Source organism: Haemaphysalis longicornis, unplaced genomic scaffold (genome assembly GCF_048455015.1).
Source record: "Haemaphysalis longicornis isolate Haplotype H1 unplaced genomic scaffold, Haemaphysalis longicornis Haplotype H1 scaffold_6, whole genome shotgun sequence".
Taxonomy (NCBI): Eukaryota; Metazoa; Arthropoda; class Arachnida; order Ixodida; family Ixodidae; genus Haemaphysalis; species Haemaphysalis longicornis.
In genome coordinates, this window is record NW_027526407.1 from 45,924,342 (window position 1) to 45,948,969 (window position 24,628).

General features: G+C 46.1%; 1 long non-coding RNA gene across 2 annotated transcripts; it reads left to right on the forward strand.

Moving 5' to 3' along the window:
• The first annotated feature begins 7,225 nt into the window (after nt 1-7,225).
• On the forward strand, nt 7,226-10,139 carry LOC144141531 (uncharacterized). 2 transcript variants are annotated; one of them, XR_013316633.1, is made up of 3 exons: nt 7,226-7,400; nt 9,254-9,347; nt 9,431-10,139. It is a non-coding gene; the product is annotated as an uncharacterized LOC144141531 (long non-coding RNA). The 2 variants fall into 2 exon arrangements; XR_013316632.1 differs by lacking the exon at nt 7,226-7,400 and adding an exon at nt 8,927-9,041 and having other exon boundaries at nt 9,431-10,138.
• The last annotated feature ends 14,489 nt before the right edge of the window (nt 10,140-24,628 follow it).

A 24,628-nucleotide genomic window follows, 5' to 3' on the forward strand; every position in this document is an offset into this window, starting at 1 on the left:
GTCGTCGTTTCCGTTGACGTTCAGCTTCGCTTGCCTTCGTTGTATCAGTAGCTTCTTGACGTAGTTTGAATGAGTGAAGGACCTAAGGCGCGTTCGTAGCTTATGCTCCGGCCCGTCTCGGTTTGTAGCGCAGTGGGAAGTGCGCCACGTACCTCCCGTTGCGGCCGGAGAGTCGTGGGATCGAAACCGGGCGCCGCCTATTTCTTTTTATAGTGGACTGCGCTGACGTCAGCCCAAACACTGACGGGCTGAAGAAACGCGCATGCGCAGTAGAGTGCGGACGGCGGACAACGACAACAAGGGAAGGAGGGACACAGCCCCGAGCATGAAATGCTTCGCATCTAGAACGCCCGTGTCTATGAGATTTCGGTGTGTGTTAAAGATCCCCAGGTGGTCAAAATTAATCTGGAGCCCTCCACTATGGCGCGCCTCATTGCCTACGTTGCGTCAGTGCGTTAAACCCTTCAATCAAACAAACAAGTCAGTCATGTTGTCGTTATCGAACCTCCATATAGTAAACATCCACACTTTTGGTTTCAGTGCATATGAAAAGCCGCCGGCTGGTTTAGTAAATGACGAACATCGTCTGAAACAAAAATACAGGCAAGTCTGAAAGGAGATCCAAGTGTTGGTATTGTCGATGGAACAAGATGGAAGGCGTCAAGGGCAGTGTCCTAAGGGGGCACATGGCTCTTTAAAGAGCTTCCTTTATTTGTTAAGTAAACTCTGTGAAACTTGTCTGTCTTGCTGCTTTTTTCCCATTGATTTTAAATGTGCCTATATTTTTTGAGTAAGTCAGTTAGTTACCAAGCTAACTAGAGGTAATTAGCCATTTTTGGAGGAACAATAGACAAAACAGTCTCGGCCTTAAAACTGCAATGTCTATATTTTCCAGTACTATGAACCCTGGTGAATACAATAAGAGAATATGGTTTTGCGATGCACCGCTTGGAACTAATTTTACAGCTCATTAAACTTGGGTGTTTGAAATGGGCATTCGAAATGCTTCCTTGCCACTGGTGCCACTGGTGGTGATTTTCGCAGCCAAACAAAACTGAAACATAATAAAAAAGTAATGCATACTCTTTCACACATTCTGGCGATTATTGGCATTGTCAATGCAAGGCTAAATAAAGAAATCTACATTTTTTAATTGCTTAGGTTATACTGATCTTGAGCTGGAGAGTTGAAGAGACGATTGACGGCAGCTTCTGTTTTATCTTCAGTTCGGGTATAAAATTAGTTTTAAAAAGGCGAGAAAACTTGTGCGGACTATCACAATTTGCGCTTGCACTGAATATCCTGATGCAGCAATCAATGAAGAGTTTCGTGCTGGGCCTGTTGGTTCGTATTCGTGAAAAAAAAAAAGACTGAACCCAGCATTTGCAAACGTGCACAAACGATGGAGATGTATAACACGCTTGGTGTGCGCGTTGTGCATCTCTCCTTTGTGTACATGTTTGTGAAGGCTTAATTACATCGTTTTTTTCCGGAGCGATCAAATCCGCGTTATTTTTCGATAGTGTGCGGAGTGCTTTACCAGTAGAGGAAACACTTGCTGGTACAGCTGGTACCAGGAACATGCACACAATGCCAATTTCACACATTCGCTTTGGCCCTGTGAAAATGTACGGCTGGTCTTGTTAGTCCCAACTGTGGCCAGCTGGGCATGCCTGGGTAAGGGTAAGGTTAATGGGTTTATATCTGCGAAAATGTTTGTGTTCAGGTGAAGAGTGGTGGCGAATAAAAAACCATAGATAAGGAGGCGATAAAAAAATTGGCGGCAATCCGCGCTGTGAGGGTGGTTGGAAAGAAAAAGCTGTAAACGACACCCACAACAATTGCCCATGCGAAGTCACTTGAATTCCCACACGTGGCTCTACAAAGAGTGAAACCAGAGATTCTGCCAGCCGTTACCTGGGATTCACGGTGACGGCGTCCCGAACACAGCAGCGTCGGCCACGGCCGGGCTAGAGCGGCGGACGCCGCCGCTGCAGCCCGGCCGTGCGTCGGCAGAAAGAAAAATGAGAGGAACGTCTTTCGAAGGGTGAGACAGCGAAACCTAGCCATCCTGATGTGCTAACTCGAGGCTACACCACCGCGCGACACAAGCGCAAACACCGAAACAATTCGGCATGTGAGCTTAGCGATTCCCATTTATACCAATTTAAACTAGTTATAATAATAATAATAATAATAATAATAATAATAACTGTGGTTGATTCCTCTGTCATAGGAATCGGTAAAACACGAAAGTGAAATGTCCAGCGAAATCTGCCGCTGAGCATGATTTGTGGGTCGGCGGCTGTCTTGTGGGTGTGCTTGGCAAGCGACGTCCTGTTGGCGGGTCGCTTCGGCAAAGGTGTACTGGTGTCATTTCCTTCGCGGATATCTCATCACTGAAATATCGGTGTATCCCGACATAAAACACTGTCGTGTTAAAATATAACGTTCGAAAACGAACACCCCTAAGTATAACGTACTCTTTACTACTACAGGTTGCTTCCCCGCAAGACCCTGCGTGCAGAGGTGCACCCTTTGCAGGCTGCTTGCTTCGTTGTACTGGTGTCATTTCCATGATGGATATGACGTGAGTGAAATCTTGGTGTATCCAGGAATAAAACACCTTTGTGTTAACAACAACAACAACAACAACAACAACAACAACAACAATAATAATAATAATAATAATAATAATAATAATAATAATAATAATAATAATAATAATATAGTTTAGTAAGTTTGAGAATTGCGAGAAAGCTGAGGAAACTTTTATAGTAGTTATTTATCAGAACCAGTTCCTTCTTTCGCTTTTTGTAATACCTGTTGGAACACAACCGAATTGGTATTCACCAATTTAGAAAACGCAGTCCCATTAGGGGCAAGCAGTGCGCAAACGATAGCGTTTTTCTGGCGGCCAGATATATCTGTATGTGGTCTCTACATTTTGTTTACCCGCCCATCCTCTCCCAATGCGGCTATGCGTCGAGGTGGAAGGAGGATCAAACTCACGGACTGGGAAGCCTACAAAGCCCGTGTAAATCTCAGCATTACGGCGGCAACTCCAGACGACGACCTTATTCCAACCATTCAGGAGTCCTCCCGATCCACAATCAAGCGTCTCAACGTGAAGACAGACCAAGTCTATGAAAGATTACGGGCCCTTCGCAGGCGTGCGGAACGAAAGGCGCGAGTCACTGAGAAATCAGAAGATGGTCGAGAGGCTCGCAGAATACAGAGGTATTGGCGGTGAGCGCGACCACGGGCGGCGCTGCGGAGCGCGCCTCCGTGACGTCGGCTTAGGGATTCTCGCATTTGTCGTCTGCTTCACTCGGGCTCGCTCTCTATGCTGTTCCTTTGCGCGCGGTTGAGATTTTGTGCTTGTCCGCAGCAGATCTCGCGAATGCGCAACTTTTGTTTCGTAACAAAAGACTTAAAATAGCGTAAACTAGCTCAAGGCGTTATTTTAAGTATAGTTTTTGATACCGCTCCGTAAAAAAACATTGCCGGCGTCGCCCATGCATTGCTGCGAAGCTTGTCCTGTGCGGAGCGCGAAGAGTCGGAGCTAGGCGTCAGCCTCTGTGTTCAGCAGTCTTTCGAACAAAGGTAACAGCCGCAGGCTGACAACCGACAACAGCGAAAATGGAAGACCAAAACAAGTTCCAGGCCTTCGGGGCTGTCGGCTTTGGCAGAAGGCATTACGATTCCAGCTAATCGCATGTAAGGTAAAACAGATTTGGCAACCTTGCCTAACACTCAAAACTATTGTATCAAGTCACTTTACGTTGTCACGGCATGAAAGTGTGCCGACATGCACTATGGGGCACAAATAATGTAGGTTGATTTCCAAATAACCTGCTGTGTGTATAGGCGCGTGCTGGTTTTCTACCTGGCTTCTAACCAGTATGCAGGCTTATTGAGCAAAACGAGTAACCTGTAAGGCAAACATACACTAAGACTATGTTTTTTTCATATTTGGAGGGATATTTCGGTACATTTGCCACAACCATATCATCCCAATATTCAGACAGGCATTATAGTAAAACTGCACTGAAGAGGGGGAGGACCAGGAGGAGGAGAAAACAGTAAAATCGAGCTGGTTAGTGAGCAGGCTCCTCAGTCCAAGACGAGAGAGTAAGATTCATTCTTCAATTCACCGAACGTCATCCCGAGTAGGCCAGGACTTGTTCTTTGCGACTGAAGGGGTTGGAAAACAATAAAGAGCTGTCTGGACATTTTCATTGGTTTCGAATTGTGTTATACTGAAAATTGGCATGTATACTATTTATTGCGTTAGTTTAGCAAGTATATCAAGTTTTCAACACCGTAATCATGTCAGAACTTTTCGGGTTGAGATTGAGTTCGTTACGATATCGATGGTTGGATAGAAATTATGTGCACAAAAGCCGCCTTCGAGTACTGTGGACAACGTTATCTGCGCCGTAGCACAGATCTTATTGCATTGAATATTCACACGAACTTTGTGAGCCTCGCAAACATCCCCAAACCTCCTAGGACGTTTAGGACGGTGCAGAAAATGAATGCGTTGGGCACAGAAAAAAAAAAAAAACGTTCATCTAACAACGAAAGAAAGAGAAAACACCCGTTTTATTTCCTGCTGTGCGACCCGCTGCTTGATGCGTAGCATTAGACTCTTGAGTCTTCATAAGAGCATCTCAGAAATAGTTAAGGGAAGCCTACGCATTTTGATTACTTATCGAGGAGCTCTGAGCGCTGAAACTCGCAAATACGCTAGATAGGACGAGGGCGAGTTACGTCTGAGCGATGCTCTCTGAAAGTCGTTCTCTCTCTCCTCGTGTGTTGTAAAATTGTGCGGGAAAAAGCTTGAAATTATTCAGAGCCGTCAGAATCTGATTGAAAACACGCTTTTTAAAGCACCAAAGCATCAAAGCGGGCGATTTCTAGCAAAGGCACTGCTGCCAGTCAGAACCGGACGACCGCGGCGCGGGTGTAGCAGCGCGGCGAATGTAGCAGACGACAGCGGAGCGGGTCCCTAAGCTGACGTCAGATCCAGGGGGCGCCACTCAAACATCTCACCGCCAATAGGGAAGGCGCCACTTAGAAAAGTTGAGCAGACAGCGATGGCGGGACTTCAGGTCAAAACTGGACGTTCGCAAGCCTCTATCGCGAATTTGGCGCGTCTTTAAAGGGACCCTGCAACACTTGCCATCGACTACTAGTATTGTATTTTGGGATAAAGTCTATTGTCCCAGAAATCTCCTCCCGCAAGAATTACGAAAATCCGTTCACAATTAATGAAAATACGCGCGATGAGAAATCGCGCATAATCGTTCCCTCTCAACTCGACCGCGGGCAACGCGACGAAAGCTGCGCGCTCTCTCCTGGAGAGGGGGGCGGCTCGCGGCGTTCTCTTCGGCGGCCTTCGATATATCACATGCCGGGTAGTTTTCTCCTTTTCTCCGCAACGCGGAGGGGCCTATTTCCGGTCTGGTGCCTCAAAATAGCAGGCATGGGTGCCTGCTCGCAAGTGCGCGCTCGGGCTGGTAGGGCGTTTTTGAAGCAATAAACGTTTGTAGTCGAGTGGCCCCGTTGAAAGGGAAGTATTGAGCTCATCACTCAAACTCCGCGCGCACTCAAAACACAAAAGAAACGGCAAAACTGTGCCTACAGGTTCAGGCATAGACCCAGGTAGCACAGAATGTCTAGAAAACGTCGTATTTATGGAGGAAACGTCAGAAAGGGATTTCAGACAGGAAAAGATGGCTTCTAGAAGTCAATCATTGCAAGGATAATATCCCTCAGACAATGACGTCTTTAAAACGTATTTCTGATAACTGCTGTTAGCAGTTCTTCCTCTAGCCTTCTTGTAGCCGGCCGTACAGTCCCGCGCTTGGGCACGCGCTGGTTTGAGAGTAATCAGGTTTGGCGCCAACCATGGAGGAAAGAAAAGGTTAGGAGAGGCCCTGACGTCACATTTGTGAAGCCGAGTCCCGCCATGACTTGAGCCCACGGAGCCCAGCACTCTATCCCATCATCCTTTGCTGTCTCCGGTTTGATTTGACTAACATGGCGTCGCCCTGCCCTCCCGCTTAGAAGCGAAAACAGCTTCGTCGCTAATTCCTCAGTGCGATGTCATCTTCTAAGTTGTTGATTTGGCCTTCAATTTGCCCATTCTAACCCTCACCCAAAGTTTCAATCGAAAGACGGCCTTCGTTTTTGAGATAGAAGGACGATTTTTCAGCCCTTAAGCCTGGCAAAGTAGCGTTTGTCGTCGTCATGGCAACAGGCTGGCGGGATGGCGAACGCAGACGCCTCCGACGGCAGAGTTTTCAAACTGGCCTAATTTAAAAACGTTTGTCGTAGCGACTGCGCTGGTTTGCAAGCGTAGCGAGGCAGCCACATACCAAGCGCCTTAAAAATGTGTCCGTTCTATTCGCCCAAATTTGGCCGCCGCAGTTGTAAACAAGTAAGCAACGTTGTCCATGGGCTCAAGAAAATTCACGTGACTTCCTCCACACTTTTCGCAATGCATTGGGGTGCTAGGGGCCTCTCCTGAGTATTCTTTCCTCCATGGCGCCAACGGTATGGCCCATGGAGGAAAGAAAAGGTTAGGAGAGGCCCTGACGTCACATTTGTGAAGCCGAGTCCCGCCATGACTTGAGCCCACGGAGCCCAGCACTCTATCCCATCATCCTTTGCTGTCTCCGGTTTGATTTGACTAACATGGCGTCGCCCTGCCCTCCCGCTTCGAAGCGAAAACAGCTTCGTCGCTAATTCCTCGGTGCGATGTCATGTTCTAAGCTGTTGATTTCGCCTTCAATTTGCCCATTCTAACCCTCACCCAAAGTTTCAATCGAAAAACGGCCTTCGTTTTTGAGATAGAAGGACGATTTTTCAGCTCTTAAGCCTGGCAAAGTAGCGTTTGTCGTCGTCATAGCAACAGGCTCGCGGGATGGCGAACGCAGACGCCTCCGACGGCAGAGTTTTCAAACTGGCCTAATCTAAAAACGTTTGTCGTAGTGACTGCGCTGGTTTGCAAGCGTAGCGAGGCAGTGAAATACCAAGCGCCGTAAAAATTTGTCCGTTCTATTTGCCCAAATTTGGCCGCCGCAGTTATAAACAAGTAAGCAACATTGTGTATGGGCTCAAGAAAAATGACGTAACTTCCTCCACACTTTTCGCAATGCATTGGGATGCCAGGGGCCTCTCCTGAGTATTCTTTCCTCCATGGTATGGCCTGATGTGACTCCATGGACTGGGAAAACAGTGGCTTTCCTCTCTGCCTCTACCTCCTCCGCAGCGTTCGCATGAGCTTGGGCGCGCGCTGGGTTGAAGAGTAATCATTTTGGCGCCAACCCCAACGGTCAGTTTGCGGCTGGGCGCCGATCTTCGAGCTTCTTTGTGTAGCCCTCATTTTTGTAAGTATTTGCTATTTGTGCCGTTTTCATTGGTCACATATTGTTCCGCCCGTTGATACCGCCGCGCTGTGACATGATTCTGATGTATTTGTGACAGTGATTCTGAAAAAAGCTTTATTTCCAGCCACAAACGCCCGTTAAGTTGTCTTGATGTGTGCAGTTTCGCGATGTTGTCAAACACGAGTGTTGTATACGTAATACCGTGGTTAGTTTTAAGCGAGAAGTATTTGGTTAAGCAGCTGCTCCTGGAATATATTGTTGGCATTGTAACATTTATTAAATGTTTTGGTTTACTTGCGCGACAACTTGTGCTGCATCTTGGCATCCTTGGTCGGAAACGCTGAGCTGCGCTTTCACCGTAATTTTTAAGAAAGCCGGCGTCAAAATTTTGAGGCATCTTTTTTGCACTAACCCAGGAGGGCCGTAAGCGAACAAGTGGGTTTGTTTCACTCCTTATGAGAGAATTCTGTCGTCCCATGCCATGACGCAGTGCCTGCCTGACAGGGCGTCGTGGGTGAACGTTTAGCCAGCCTGGCCGCAGCGCCTGAGATATCCGTGTTTTGATGCCGATAAAGCTCTGCAAGCCGCCTTCAACACGGGTGCCTCTGCTCGAAGCGGCACTGCGATTTTACTGGCGCCTGTTTATTTTTTTTGTCGCAGCAATTAATATCAACGTATTGCCGCAATTAAAATCTACGTAGGTTCAAATCGCGATCTGTTTCGGAACCGACCCGACTGTTGCCATCGCAACATGCCGCCCCAACCAGATGATAGACGTGGTAAGCGTCGCAAGATGTTAAATCCTGGTTAGAGATAAGGCTCTTTCGGCAATGTTAAATTAAAGTAGTGCAAAAATGTCGCGCGATGGCTAGTTTTGCATATTTTAAGCAAATTTTAAAATATATCAGCTTGAAACACCAATTCTTGGGAGTGGATATTCGGCCGGCAGCCGGCCTACCCGCGCGAGCGGAAGTTTGCCGGCAGTCTCCCCTTATTGGCTTGCTGCGGTCACATGATTAGTGCCGGCATGCTGTATGAGAACGCGCTTTGCCGGCAGACAGCTGGAGAGTTTTCTTTCGCAAGCTGCCGTGAAGCGAAGAGTGCCGGTCTTCCGCGCTGTAAGCTGTTATTAGCCGGCAGCTTTCTTGGCAGTTTTCTGTCGGAGCTGCCTAATTATTTGCCGGCTCCTTGCCTTAGCCGCGACACATCGATGATCCGTTAGGTGAAGGGTGCATGCCTTTTGCGCTAGGATAATTATTTGCCGGCAGCTTGGTTTAACTAAAGGTCATATTCTAGGCCCGATTTTAACGCACTGTGGCGGCGCAAATAACCGAAATAAGCCACTTATTATGACACGAAATGCCGGCACTCCTTGCTCGCGAAGGACAACTTCCGTGACAGTACGACCACGTGGGTTATTTCGGTCATTTGCGCCGTCACAGCGCTTTTAAAATGAACCTAGAATAGGACCTTTACTTAAACCAAGCTGCCGGCAAATAATTTCCTAGCCCAAAAGGCCTGCACCCTTCACCTGACGGAAGATCGCTGTGCCGTGGCTCAGTGAAGCAGCTGGCAAATAATTAGGCAGCTCGCGACAGAAAACTCGGGCCAGAAAAACAAGCTTGTGCCACCTCGTCAGAGGTTAGTCAATAGGTAGTCAACTCCTTTTTGGGCTGTGAAGCCTGCAGTGTTAAATGAAATAGCACCATGCTTGCTGCTTCAGCTTGCCCTGGTTCAACTTTTTATTATCTTATTGCAACTGCTCAGTTTAGTTAAATTTATGTAGTACGTACAATAGGCCGTAAAAAAGGGATGTTCTCTGAAATATGCGTGCGTGTACAACTCTTTTTAAGAGGCTGTGAGAGCGAATATGCAAACACGAGGAGCCACGGACGCAGAAATGAAGACAGTCATCATGATCCAGCTCAAGAATGCAAAGGCGCGAACGTAAGACCCACATTGACTAACACATAACAGGGTATTTTAAACGGATTACACACCTAGGGTTTTTATTGGCTTTTTTTCTGCAGTTCATCCAGACAACCTGAACAGCTGGAGGTACGACCAGTACAGCACAGCTAATTAAGGAAAGTGCAAGAAATGGGAAAGGCGTCGTCGACAGAAAGGTCACCGAGGATTTGCCCCTCATCAGTGCAGACAAGAGGACCCCATTATCTGTTGTGGTTGCTGAGGGTATTTTTTTTTTTCAAGCATGTATGAACCATGACTATTGATGAAACGTTTTGGCATTTAGGATAGCTTTACTACTACTGGTGATATTTGCTAGTCGTGCCGCACATGGCTTTTTATTTGTTTAGAAAAATTGTGCATTGTTTTCTTTTTTTTTTCAACCATGTATGAACCATGCATGTATTGAAGAAAAGCTCTTTGCATTTAAGATATGTTCACTCCCGCTGGTGATGCTCTGTTAGTCATGCTGCACGTGGCTTTTTATTTGGAAAGTTTCTTGCATTGATTTATTTTGTTTTTGTTTTCAGAGTTCTGTTTGCCCTCCATCCTTTGTTTAAAAATAAGAAAGTGTAGAGTTCTGGACTTGTTGATACAAGTTTGTTGCATTGCTCTTATCTTGTTAAGTGTTTTATTTGGACGTTTTTATATAAGATGCTTCTGGCAGGTGGAAAGGACGCTTTCACCGCAATGTTTTCTGAATTGTAACGGTATTTTTCTCCTCAGCACATTACCCCCATTGCTTGGTCTCAATAAAATGTTTGCTCGAGCCAAATGGCTTTTAATGGCGATTGCATGCAGCAAAGCCGCTGCATTCGCCCCCAGCATCACCTCCGGGGGAGGGGGGTATGGCAGGGGGGTTCATAAAGCCGTATTTCATACGTCTAAAAAGCGGCTCTAAATATCCCAAGAAAGGGATTCTTAGCATCTTTCTAAAGCCCTTTGCTAGACCAGAATTATCAGAACGTCTTCTAACCATCTAAAATGCGGATTGAAAAGTCGCATTGACAGACTTATACAGCTCTTGTAAAATCCAACTTCTAAACCGATTTTTGAGGATGTTTTAAAGATAGTAAATAAATCGTCTAGAAATAGTAATACCCGCTGGACATTAGACGCGATTTAAGACCTTTCGAAAACGTCGCGAATGCGTGATCGGATTGTCTGGGATGTTTGCAAGCCGTTTCTTTCGTCCTGAAAAATCGCGGTCTTTTGTGCTACCTGGGGAAGAGGTTCGTACACAGCGATTACGACGACGGAAATGGGAGAATCTACCCGCGAAGTTGACCAGTGACAGCCGATCGGGCAGCCATGGCCTATGTGACGTCCCTCAGGCCATGCATAATGAGGACAACTGAAGAGAGAGCGGTTTGTTTTTCCGCGTCTTTCACATCGATTTGCGCGCTCACCGCTTCACGTGCACGTGTAATATTTGGCTCAGGTATTCCTGGCAGTGTAATCTAAACGTTGCGCAGGTTTACTTGCACTGCTCAAAGAGTGTTGCAGGGTCCCTTTAAGGGAATGCGCAGCGATGTTCAGCTTATACCTAGTGGCACAGGCTGAGGCATTTAAATATTTATGTTCTTTTTAACTTGCCTCACAATATCCATGTCAATGTACCCATTCCGAGCGCTATCGTTGCACGACGACATTTCATTGAAAGAGGCGGCTGAAGAGTATTGTAGGTTACTGTCTACAAGAACAGTACCTCCGACACGCCACACCAGTGCCCGCTCCGAAGTACCGCTTGCAGCTTGCCTCGCCATCTACCTCACTTTTTCCATACACGAGCTCAACGCAGCTTCAAAACCATGTTGGACAAATAAATGCCGTCTCTCTCTCTCTCTCTCTCTCTCTCTCTCTCTCTCTCTCTCTCTCTCTCTCTCTCTCTCTCTCTCTCTCTCTCTCTCTCTCTCTCTCTCACGTGAAAACAAACGTTCTTCACCGAGTCAAGACGAAATAACCTACGAGGCCATTTCTCATCTCTCGCATCACTCTCGATTGCGTCTTCCAGAACATTATATTTCAATGTGGCTCTGTGGCACAGTACCTTCCCAATGAAAACTAGCTAAGTTAGTGGCCATTCTAAAACCTGGTATAACCACCAACTACGTATGATTCTTTCCAACCAATAGCTTTGCTAAGCTGTGTCGGTAAAATTGCGGGAAAAAATAATATCCAGAAGAATGTCCTGGTACCTTGGGAGAAAAAGCTCTACCCGCCTCAGATGAACGGTTTTTGTGAAAATAGAACAGCCATTGACAACGTGATTGCACTAGCTTCATCTCTGGAGGAAGAGTTGCATAATTGATATGTTCTCATTGCCGTACTTTTAGACATTAAACAGGCATTTGATCCAGTTTTTCATGGTGCCATTCTGGCATGCCTCACTGCTCTTGGGTTTGGTGGAAAACTTTACGCTTGAATTTCAAGTTACCTGTAAGGGCGACGACTTTTCATGTCCACGCCGGAGGCCCAACTTTTTACTATACTACACAAAAAGGCGTACCTCAAGGAGCCGTATTGAGCCTTCTGCTATTTAACCTTACTATTATCCACCTAAAGCGAGTACTCCCACCTGGCGTCCACGTTACACTTTATGCCGACGACATCTGCATTTGGAGTGCGTCGCGATCGCATCGTACCACGCAGCAAATGGTATACAGAAAGCTCTCGCAAAAATATCTGCGTACCACTCACCCGGAGGACGGCACCAATCTTCCTAGAAAAGTGTTGCCATTGATTTTACTCGCAAGAACATGAAACGATATCCACTAGTTCTCGGAGGCCGCACCCTGCAATATGTACGAACCATAAGATTGCTGGAATTTTATGGTTCCTTGAGGGGTTCCTTGAGGGGTTCCGGTGCCGACATGGGAACCAGGCGCTTAATGCTCCTATTTCTTCAGTTGTTTCAGGCCTATGCAGTGGCGTCTGGCACCGGCCTTTTTGAGTGGCTACCTGGAGCAAGCCGGCAACACAACGTGGGTTTGGTCTCCAGCTTCAACGCAGCTGCGCCGCCTTCCCCGGATTCACAAGTGGTACAACAGCCATTTCGTGCGACGGTGGAGGCACACGAGGCCAGCTTCACGAAATGCTCGCCCGATGGTATTGACGTCAGTATCGCATCTTCGAAACAACCTACACGTGCGTGGTCGCAAGGCGATGCAGCAGATATGGACCGCGTGACTGATGTCATCGCCATCTGTCGGCATTGGGAGACATCATCAGACGAGTGGCTACTTGAGCTGCTTGAGCGCTTGCTGCGTGACGGCCATTTGGGTTCCGGTGCCGACATGGGAACCAGGCGCTTAATGCTCCTATTTCTTCAGGTTGGTGTTTTCTATCGATACAAAAGAACTAGAGTAATCCCAAAGTCGGTACCGGAGCCCACTGGACCACTTAGGAGATTTTTTGCTTTTTGCGGGTTGGAGTTATCTTGTGTGTTGAGCGTATTGAAATCACAGTTATTACTGGCCGGCGATGTTGAGGAAAACCCCGGCCCGCTGTCAAAAGAATTGGAACAGGAACTCATGAAAACGCTTCGCGACTTGCCGAAGATGTTAGAAAGTCAAGACATGTTAACAAAAGAGTTCGATGCGCTAAAAACACAGAATGAAATGCTAATCAAGAAAATCGCAGAGCTTGAAACGAAAATTGATAAACTCGTAGGATCACCACCTTCAGCGCCACATGTTGAAAGTGAAGAAATACGTACGCAAAGTGACCAACTTGCAGATGCGATGCGAAAGGTTTTCAGAACACAGGATGACATTGAAAATCGCTCCCGCAGGAATAATCTTCTGTTTTTTGGTGTGGAAGGAGAGGAAAAAGAGACATGGGATGAATCAGAGGCCAAGGTTATTTCGCTTTGCGCTGAAAAATTGCAGGTTACAGTGACGCCGTCATCAATAGAAAGGGCTCACAGAATGGGCAAGCCTAAATATGATAATCCCAGACCAATAATTGTGAAGTTCGCTCTTTTTAAGGACAAGCAACGAGTGCTCTCTGCAGCGTCAAAATTAAAAGGTACTAAAATTTCAATGGGTGAAGATTATTCTAGAAACATCCGACAAGAAAGAGAAAAGCTCATCGCTTTTGCACGGGAACGCGGTGCCAAAATTAAACTTAGGTACAATAAGCTCACGCTGGATGGCAAGACCTACTCGTACGATAGCACCAGTGATTCGGTTCGTGAATGCGCTCAATAGCAGCCAACACATACGACGTCTGACCGAAATAATGCTTCTTTCGATAACCTGTCTTTTCTTCTTGTGAACTGCCGCAGCTTGAAAAACAAAACCAGTGAATTTCAAAGCGTGGTCAGCATCACGCAACCGGATATTATTATTGGAACAGAATCCTGGCTAGATGGTGAAATTTTAAATAATGAAGTGTTTCCTTCGGGGTATACCAGCTACCGGAAAGATCGCAATACGCGAGGTGGTGGCGTGTTTATTCTAGTACGCGATACTGTACAGAGTATTCCGGTCCGTGGTGATGACGCTTCTTCCGAATCTGTGTGGTGTAGAGTAATATTTCCGGTCGGACGGAATATTGTCGTCGGTTCTTTTTATCGACCCCCTGGTTGTGTCAGCACAGCCCCCCTTCTTAGTTTATCGAGATCTCTTTCTGCCCTTTCGTCAGATATTGTTCTTCTTGGTGGTGATTTTAATATGCCTGAAGTTACCTGGAATGATACACTTCCAGTTGAAAATAGTCGAAGCGCGATTCACGCTGCATTTTTTGAAATTATTCGTGCATATGGGCTTTTCCAGTCGGTAAATTTTCCTACTAGGATTACAGCATCGGGAAGTAGTGTACTGGATCTGGTATTCAGCAACCAAAATGATTTTTGTTCAGTCGGCTATACCATTACCAGGAATTAGTGATCATGAAGTTGTAAGTGGTACATTAATGTGCAAGCGGGTCAAAAATAGTAGACCATGTCCACGAAAAATTTATTTATATGACAAGGGCAATTACGATTCCTTGAGCGCAGAATTGAGTTCTTTCTTGCCGTCCTTTGTGGACTACAGCCAATACCTGGACATAGAGAACTTATGGACCATATTTAAGGATAAAATAATTTCATTAACAAACAAGTTTGTCCCATCAAAAAGACAGAAAAAGCGCGTCGACAAACCTTGGATGACAAAAGAGTTACGTACGTCCATAAAAAGAAAGGCTAGAATGTACAAGACATTTAAACGAACAAAAAGCCCCAGCCTATACGCTAAACTAAAGGAATTTAGTATGCAGCTCAAAAACGACCTGAAGCTTTCAAAACGCCGATATTTATCATCCCTAGCTGATAGAATGAAGAAAAACCCCAAAGAAGTATGGCGTTATATCAAAAATAACAAGGACCCTGTTGGCATTCCTGCTATCACGGATAACGGCAAATTACTAGAAGATAATTTCACTAAAGCCGAGTGCTTTAACGCATATTTTTATTCAATGTTTTCAGCTCAAAATCCCACTTTTGTGTCTCATTCGCTTCCAAAATTGCCAGATATGAATGACATTGTTATTACTGAGCAGGGTGTGACGTCATTACTCCGAAATCTTAATCCATACTCCGCGTATGGCCCTGATGGTATCTCAAACCACATTTTAAAGCGCTGCGCAGCCGCAGTAGCTCCTTTCTTAGTTTTAATTTTCAATGTGTCACTCCAAACTGAAATGCTACCTCGTGATTGGAAAAGCGCAAATGTCACACCCATGCACAAAGCTGGGGACCGGAATCAAGTATGCAATTATAGACCAGTATCTTTAACGTCTGTCTGCTGTAAAACACTTGAGCATATTTTGTACTCGTCTATCATAAAACATCTTGAGGAAAATCATTTCTTTTCGCCAGCTCAGCATGGCTTTCGCTCTGGTTTATCGTGTGTCACACAATTAACTGAGTTCATTCATGATGTTGCCTTCTCTTTCGACCAGGGCCTGCAAGTAGACGCAGTATTTTTAGATTTTAAAAAGGCGTTTGACGTAGTGCCACACAACCTCTTGTTGCATAAGTTATTACTTTTAGGAATCCCTAGTCGCCTTCTTGGTTGGTTAAAACAGTACCTTATTGCACGGGAACAACGGGTAGTCATAAGTGGCACTTCATCATCACCAGTTGAAGTTCTGTCTGGCGTGCCCCAGGGATCAGTTCTTGGCCCGCTGCTGTTTTTGGTTTTTGTGAATGATCTACCCAATGGTATCCGGTCAAATATCAGATTGTACGCCGATGACTGCATCTTGTACTACCCTGTCAAGAGTGTCAGTGATTCACATGTATTACAATCAGATTTATTCAAAGTATCAGAATGGTGTGCGCAATGGCAGATGAATTTAAACATAGCTAAATGCTACCATGTAACATTTACTAATAAGAAAAAACCACTGCAGTGTAGTTATCTTTTAAACAATAATGTATTACAAAGTGTACAACAAATGAAATATCTAGGTGTAACATTGAACTCTAAATTAGATTGGACATACCATATTCATGCAACAGCTGCAAAAGCTTCTCGGCTGTTGTACTTTTTTCAGAGAAATTTCAAACGTTCCCCTCAATCACTAAAAGAAACACTTTATTTCACCAACATTAGGCCTATTTTGGAATACGCGTCCGCAGTGTGGGACCCATATACGGAAGTGTTGAAAGAACAGCTGGAAAGGGTACAGAAGCGTGCAGCCAGATTTGTTACAGGGAACTTCAACTTCAATGTAAGAAGCTCTGTCATCCGAGATAACTTAGGGTGGCAAACATTATGCTCGCGTAGAAAAATTTGTAGATTAAAGCTTCTCCATAACATCAAGATAGGGTCAACTGGAATTAACAAAAACACTTACCTAAAAACGCCGAATTACGTGTCCGCACGCAGAGACAATTTAGAAAAAATTAAACCGTTCCAGTGCCGCATCAATGTATTTAAGTATTCCTTCTTTCCCAATACAATTAACGATCGGAACGTGCTCCCGAATGAAATTGTGCGCTCACCAAATGTTTTGACTGCTCTTGAAAGTGTTTCCTGAATGCTAACATTTGATTTACTGCTTTTGACCGTATATTGTTGCTTTGTTCTGAATTTTGTTCTGTTGCTATGTTCTGCTGCGTTCTGATTAGAGACAAACCTGTATTCCCATTATATAGCTTGCATTTCTATGATTACTTGTTGTTTTTGTGATTAATAATTAACCCCCCTACAAAAATGCCCAACGGGCGCTGTAGGTATTTGGAATAAATAAATAAATAAAAAAAATCTTAATAGACCGGAATCTTACCCTGGCTCCTGAAGTAAAAAAAAAAAAACACCCGTACGGGCATAATCGCAATGTAAAAAATCGTCGGATATCTCGCTGGCAGTCGCTGAGGCACTGTCGCACTGTGGTACGGCTCTGGAAAGCCTATGTCGACGGTCTACCTGCGTTACAGCCTCCCTGTACGCCAGAAGCTTCAGCCTACAAGCACAAAGCAGCTAGATGCGGCCAGAAATAACTGCCTCCGCATCTGCCTCGGCCTCCTGAAATAATCGTCGTGCTTAGGTGCGATCGCTGAAGTTATCTGTCTGACTTTAGACGTGATTCGGCTCCAGGAAACTGTGCGAATAGATCTACGCATGGGCTGCACGCGAAAAGCCACTAACACGCATGGTTGAAAATGGTAACTCGAGTTTCGGGCAAACACTCAGAACTTTAAATCTTTCTCTTCCCTCCCAGGCACCAAAAGCAATGCCATCTAATTTCCCGCCCTGTACCCTTTCGTTCCTACATATCAGATGCAGCATCCCCGGAATTGACTCCGAAAAGAGCATGCCTCAAAGTGGACTCTTACAAATAACACTTCACCACACCAGGCGGCTGTACTCTGATGCAAAGCACATCGTTACAGATGGCTCATGCACACCTTAGCGCAGTTCCTCCGGAATCTTTATACCTTCTACTGCCACATGTTCTCCTTTCGCCTCGAGCGGGCGACATCATCTACGACAGCCGGGCTTCACGCCATCAGGAAAGCTATACGCTATACGTTTTACGCCAGCGGCCGAAGCAATGGACCACTATTACGGACTCGAAGAAAGTGCTCCAAAGCCTGCAACTCAGCGACTGCTTCACCATTCATGAACATGCCTCTCGTGACATCACATACCTGCACCGCCTTCCCGGTCGCTGTGGTGTTCTAGGAAATGAGAAGGCGGATGAAGCTGCTCGCCGGGGCCTGGAAATGCGTAATATGAGAAAGACTTCCTTCATGCTAAACTGTGGCGAAGGTGTTTGTTTTGATGGATCGTAACCGCCTCTGTTCAGGGGCGTATCCATGTTTTTTCTGAAAGGGGGGGAGGGGGGTTAGCATGTATAAGTGATGATGATGATGATGATGAGGAGGAGGATAGTAGCCTTCTTTATTCACCGAAATTTGTGATAACCAAAAATACAAGAAATAGAAAAAAGTCATCAACTGGAATGTTTCTACAACCTGATGGGTCATCTTATTGGGGGTATAAATTCCAAAATTAAGGGGGGTCAGTACATCCGGACACCTCCACTCCCCCCGCCCTATGGATCCGTCAATGTCTCTGGGCCCTCAGAGCACCACCATGCCTTTCTACGCTACGTAGACCCTGAGCTCAGGTTGAAGCTGCCAGACGTACTTCTGCGCCGATTAGAGTCGTTTCACCGACTACGTCTCAACGCAGCGCTCACGAAGTCATACCTTTTTCGACTTAATGCAACGACAAACCGTTACTGCCACAACTGTGCATTGCTGAAAACCGCGAAGCATTTTCTGTTGGAATGCTCCGCATATATACACAAGGTGCAGCCTTTACCTTGAGCGCCTCAGACCAGGACCAATGACCTTGAAAGTACTTCTTGGTCCATGGCCCTCTCCACTAAGGTCCCTAAAATTTTTTAGGGACCTTACTCTCCACCAGCTCAACGCAATGTACTGGCGGCGTTGCTGGATTATCTGGACGAGATTGGCTTCATTGAAGTGAATTAGAGTTTAGAAAACAGTCTTTTTAATCACACTACTGACACAACCTGAGCGTTCACTTTTTTGTTCTTTTTCTCTCTTCTTTTATTTCTTCTCTTTCTTCCTTTTTCTTCTGCCCTGTGATCTATCGGACCTCTCCTTTCCCCCTCTCCTTCCCCCGCCGAGTAGCGTGTCGGTGTCTAACATCTCGGCTTTCTCTTCTAATAGAGAGCCTCTCTCTCTCTCTCTCTCTCTCTCTCTCTCTCTCTCTCTCTCTCTCTCTCTCTCTCTCTCTCTCTCTCATTTCATAGCGCCGGTTTTCGCTTCAGACAATCGCCACCAGATCCATGTTTGTGTTGGTTCGGGAGTTCTGTGAGCTCAGAGTTAATACTACCAACTCTAGAGGGAAAGTAGCCCGGCCAGCCATGTATTGAAGCGGGCTCAACCCGTCGAGTTAATACCAGAGCAAAACGACGGCTCGAAGCGGCACGACGGTCTGCTTGACTCACCACTTCGTGTTTTCTTTCGGCTATCGCATGCTCGACGGACTCACGAATCAAGAAAAAAACGCGAATTTTCTGTGCGGACTGTGTCGCTGCACTGCTCGTTCTGGCGGGAGCCGAGAGAAAACATAACGACGCTCGTTCATGACGCGCAAAATGAAGTCTCGAAAAGGCGCCACTCCCCATCGGGTAAGTAACGCGGGGAAAAGCACTTGTTGCACTTGATCTCCACCGGCAACGGGATCCTGAAATGAGGAATCCGACCATGTGCTGCCTCCCTCTCTGTTTTTTTTTTTTGCAAAATAAAGTTTTCTATCTATCTATCTATCTATCTATCTATCTATCTATCTATCTATCTATCTATCTATCTATCTATCTATCTATCTATCTATCTATCTATCTATCTATCTATCTATCTATCTATCTATCTATCTATCTATCTATCTATCTATCTATCTATCTATCTATCTATCTATCTATCTATCTATCTATCTATCTATCTATCTATCTATCTATCTATTTTTATTTTTATTTTTATTTTTCTTCCTTTCTTTCTCTCTTTCTTTCTTTCCTTCTTTCTTTCTTTCTTTCTTTCTTTCAGCGCATTGGCCAATCTCCCCTGGGCCCGGTAACCTAGTGTTACGTTTGCTTCACATTTCACGGTGAGCGTAGTGCGCGTCGATTTAACAGGAGGACTGTTTACCTAAGCATGCATTCCGGGCATGTCCTCCCGGAGGGTGTACCCGAGCATGGAAAAGTCTGCAAACAGATTTCCACCTGGGAAAAGAAGGTGCGGGAGAGGGAAGACAGTGTGATGTCGGACTCGACACAGCCGCTCCTGTCGCCATTCACGTGGACAGCACCAGTCGACAAGAAACAGCAGTTTCGTGCACTCCTTACGTATGCGACCCCGGACAATTGTGTTTTGTTTCAGTGGGCCCCGCAAGGTGGCGCTGCGGAATTTTTCGCTCACGGTCAACGCCGCCGACGACGCAGGCTCTTCTGCGACCCGAAGCCCTCAAAGCTACGCGTTGAGAAGTCGGCCGCGTATCTGCTCACTTCGCGGCAAATGTCGTCGAAAGACGATAGTCTTCTCCCGCCTCTGCTACGCAAATTACAATCTTCTCTCCCCCCCACCTCGTCTCCCTCCTTCCACGAGAAACACGGTAGACATTTGCTAAAGTCAATTCAATTTTCCCGCGTTTCACTATTTGAGCCATCTACTGGAACCTTTCGTTACTGTTCAACTTGGAACACCACCACGAGATTCACAAGCTCTTTTTGTATTTTGGAATAGAAATATTCTGTTCAACGCTTTTTTATGGACACTGTCAAATATCAAGTGGACATATATTTTCAATTGAAATAACACTGCGAGTATCCGTTGGGCATTGGTGTTTTGCCTCAAATATGTTGTTTTCTTTCTGCTCAACAAAGTTGGCAAGAATGAAGCATGTAAAGCTGTTGACTGGGCTAGTTGGTTATTCATTCATAGCGGTGATATGTAGCGCGGAAAAAACACACGGGGACAAAATGTATACACACGGACACACGCTATAACGCTTGTCCGTGTGTACACTGCTCGTCCCCATGTATTTTTCCGCACTACATATCACCACTATGAAGCAGATTCAGTGGTTCGGGGAAATTTTGTCTATAGGTTGTACTCACCTGCGAGGCACACATGCAGGCAACCATGTGAGCGCGCCGCCACTGGTTACGTCGGGCTCCGCGGGATGGCGGTACTTGTCCGTGCTAAGCACGTGCTGTGTGTAGGACGTTCCAAACTCTACCCCACCGAACGCAAAGTAATCCGTAGACTTCAATGTGAGTGCGACTAATAACCTACCTGTTGACACCACCGTTGAGAATCGGGTTGAAATGGAGCAGGCGACGCACGCCGCTATTTTTTTTTCTGCGTGGTGCAGGAGCAGTGGCACAAGTCGCGCAATGTCCGTGGCTCATCGGTCATGTCCGTGGCCACGTGTCCGTGGCCGTTGCCAGTGTTGCCAAGCGAAGAAACTGACAGCTCAACTTTTCAGTGAATACCGTCTGTGTAAGCCTCCCGCTGTAGTATACTTTTAACTTATGGCCGGAAGCCCGAATCAACGGACGGACAGACAGACAGACAGACAGCCAGACAGACAGACAGACAGACAGACCAAAATTTTCGGGTTTAAGTAGTCCAAGAAAGATAACCGCCTTTAATATCAAGTTTTTGTCGATGCTTTTGCGTTCAGGATCCGAGCAAGCGTCGGTTATGATGTCCCCATGCGTGCATATAGGACATCATTACCAGTTTCGCTTTTAGAAACGAACCCGTCCGTTCAAAAGCGAAACCACGTACACGCCCTTTGGATATGTCCGTGTCGTGAGATATCGCACGAGTCGTGTGCCCGGAGAGACCTCGAAGAGGCGAAGCTGTTACGGTGTCGGGGCCGGCCAGGCCTTTTAGCCGGGGAGCTGAAGCGTGCTCACACGCGCTGCGAGGACACGCTCAATTTCACTTCGCGGCGCACGTGGGCGTGTTCGAAAGTTCTCGGCGAGAAAAAGTGAACGCCCGCGAGCGGCGTTTTCTTGTGCTGGGACTTTCAGGTTGGGAAAACACAAGAACCTCCCCGGAGGCGCAAAACGTGTGGGAAGGTAGCGGCAAAGTCTGAAGAAAGAACGATCCACGCAGTAAGCGGCTTCGGCAAATGGGATTTGGATGTCGGCAGTCGGCTAATCCAAGCCGACATTTGTGCGGGGCTTCAGCCGTCTATGAAATCTGTTTTATATCTCAGGTCGGCCACTATACTCGGGTACAAGTTAAGAACGGCATCGATGATGATGATGATGATTGATGATTGCTATTGGTTTCCCCTTTGTAGCGGGGTGATGACGTGTCAAGTCTGCTTCATTAAGAAGTATACTTTGCCCCGATAACAACGATAACAATTTTATCGCGAACCTCAGACAAATATTCGAGATATTAGGGAAAACAGGGGAACCAGTGGTGACTTCCCCGACATTTTCTGGTGGTCCCCCTATGACGTCACAAAATCTTGTTTGTGTGATTGGCGGCCAGTGACTCAAGCCACCCTCGAGAAATATGGACGATTGTAGTTCCGTTTAACCGTATCACTTGAATGTTAACCCGTAGTTACCATACTAATACCGTCGAGCCTCGTTATAGCGAACACTGATATAACGAACTATCACCTATAGCGAACTAAATACAAAACTTTGTTTGGGCGCGTTTTATTTCAATGATACTTATTAATTTGTAACGAAACTGAAACCGTCAGGGCTGTGCGCGGTATCGGATATAACGAAGAATTGTTTGACCAGGAGTCCGAGAAGCTACGTGGAAAAAATCCTATCTTACGAAGCAGTAGAAAAATAGAGGCCCTTTTGATCGTGGACACTGCAGAAAACTTCATCCTGCTCAGTGCTGTGAGTAGCCACCAGGTAAAAATAACATCCTTCATAAAATAAATAAGGACGATGGCCTGTTTTGTAAAGTGAACATTGTTCTGTTGCAATTTCACGTACTCATGTTCCGGCTCACTGAGCTCGAAATGCAACAAGCATAAAGGTAAGGGTTACCTTGTTTATGGTGGGCTCGAGGCCCAAAAAAATGCATTTTTGCATGGCGTATTTGTGCACGAGCGTTATTGTCGATTTGTTAGAGCCGATTTTTACCTCTACTGTTACAATGAATATCGGATATAACGAACTAAGTGGCTGTACCTATACTGTTTCGTTGTAACGAGGTTCCACTGTAGCTATGTTTTAATGTTTGCCCGAATTAGGTCACTCCTGCCCATACTGCGTCACTGTAGCGCGAAATTTGAAAGTTCTTCAACATTTCTGCTTTCTTTTTCTTTTATCGGTAAAAAATATCTTGCGTGGCTCGAATGCAGTTGTGTAAATTACCAAAGGCTACTTAATCCCAATCGAACAAGGTTGTATTTTGTCCTCATGGTTCCTTTAAATCGTCCAACTGTACTCTCCGCCAGAGTTCGGTTGGCGCCAATTGGTCGTCCGAAAATGAGGAAATGCGGCGGGAAACGACCGGTTAGATTTCGCGCCGTGACCTACATATTCCCAATCCCGTCTGTGTCAGCCAGGCTGTTATTCGCCGTTGTCCCCCGGGTAATTTAAATCACCTTCTTTTTCGCCTTTTTGTCCACTCGGCACTAGTGAACGCCTCCTTCGCACACTGCGCCGAGAATCTCGCCGGGGCGATCGTAATCACACCTTTGTCGTCAAACCCAACACAGTGTCCTAGGAAGTGGTTTATGTAGGCCGGCTGCCGCAAACGCGTACAGCAGGTCCTTCTGCAGGCTTGGCTGAACACAAATGACGCCGTGCGTGCCCGTCTATTAAACACCGCGCACAGTCCGCACGGAACAATCTTCCCTCGCAGTATCTCGTTTTAGATCGCGCCTCCGTAACTGCTCTCCATTGCAGCCTCTTTTTAGGTTTTTGTTTTTGAGTGGAGGTTTTTTCGAGAGCCTCCGAATGTGCGAAGCCTCAAATCAAACGGGCCGCTCAGTACCACGTGACCATCACGTGCTGTTCAATGTTCCCGCTCGCACTGCGTGCGCTAGTATATAAACCAGAAACTAAATTTTCCTCGCCAGAACCAGGACTTCTTCTTTGGATAACCGACCACCATGACGAAGACGTTTGTAAGTACGAATTTGTGCCAAGATTTCAGTAACGTCTGTTTTCGAGCTACCGGAAGAAGCTACGATCATTTACTCGTTTCTTTGCAGTTAAATCGTTACAAGAAATATTAACTATCCGGGAAACATAGAGCCAAATCACGATAACGGGAACCTGGAAGAACCGGGAACATTAATTCCATTTAAAGGAGTTCCCGTTGCCGAGAGAATATATTTGAAGTCTTAAATGTTTCTGCTGATATATACGAAAACGGTAAACTGCGCATAAAACGAGGACATGAGAGAAGAGGACTAAGCACACATGGTGCTCTAGACACACTAGACACACAAGGCGATTCTTCTTCCGCGTCCTTTTTCAGCAGGTAAAAGGGACCTGAAACGTCGAACGCACAACTATTTTTCATATGCAGACATTCACAGACATGGGAACATACGTATCTGACAATCAATGAGTTGCGAACGATTGCAATCTTGCAAACTGTAAAGATATGGTAGTGGCTGTTTTCTGGTAATAGAATCGCCTATTGCTAGGTTAGACACAAATAAGGTCGGGGCCGAAATTTCTGTGTGGCAACAATATGCCCTAAAAACAGGAAGGTTATCAGCTCCGAGACTGTCTGTTGAACGCTCATAAACAGCTTGGATGCTCTGTTTATCCGGAGTGGAAACATCTCCGTTCGGTTTAACCGGGTGTTCTGGCATTGCGAAAGTGCCAAACCAAATAACTCTTGCACGAGTTCTTCCCTTTGAGCAAAAATTTTGCTTAATCGATTTCCTTTCACGGAGATTCTACCGTGCGTGCCATCATTCGTTACATTGTATCCCAGTCTTGTCACACTGTACTATTCCACGGGTCATTTGCTCTCAGGACGTGGCGTGAGTAGATTGCTTTGTTCGGCAGGAACAGCCCGTCAGATTCACTCGCACCACCGCTCAACAGCGGTGTTAGACACGCATATACGCAATAAAAGCCCGGAACGTCGAGAACGAACGCAAAAAGAACACTGCATTGACGTTTCGGCTCCCTGAACTGTAGGCTTGTTCGCAATAAAACTCTGAATAAGGTTCCTGCCCGGGGAGCGGCAATATAAAAAGTACACTAATAATTTTTGTTGT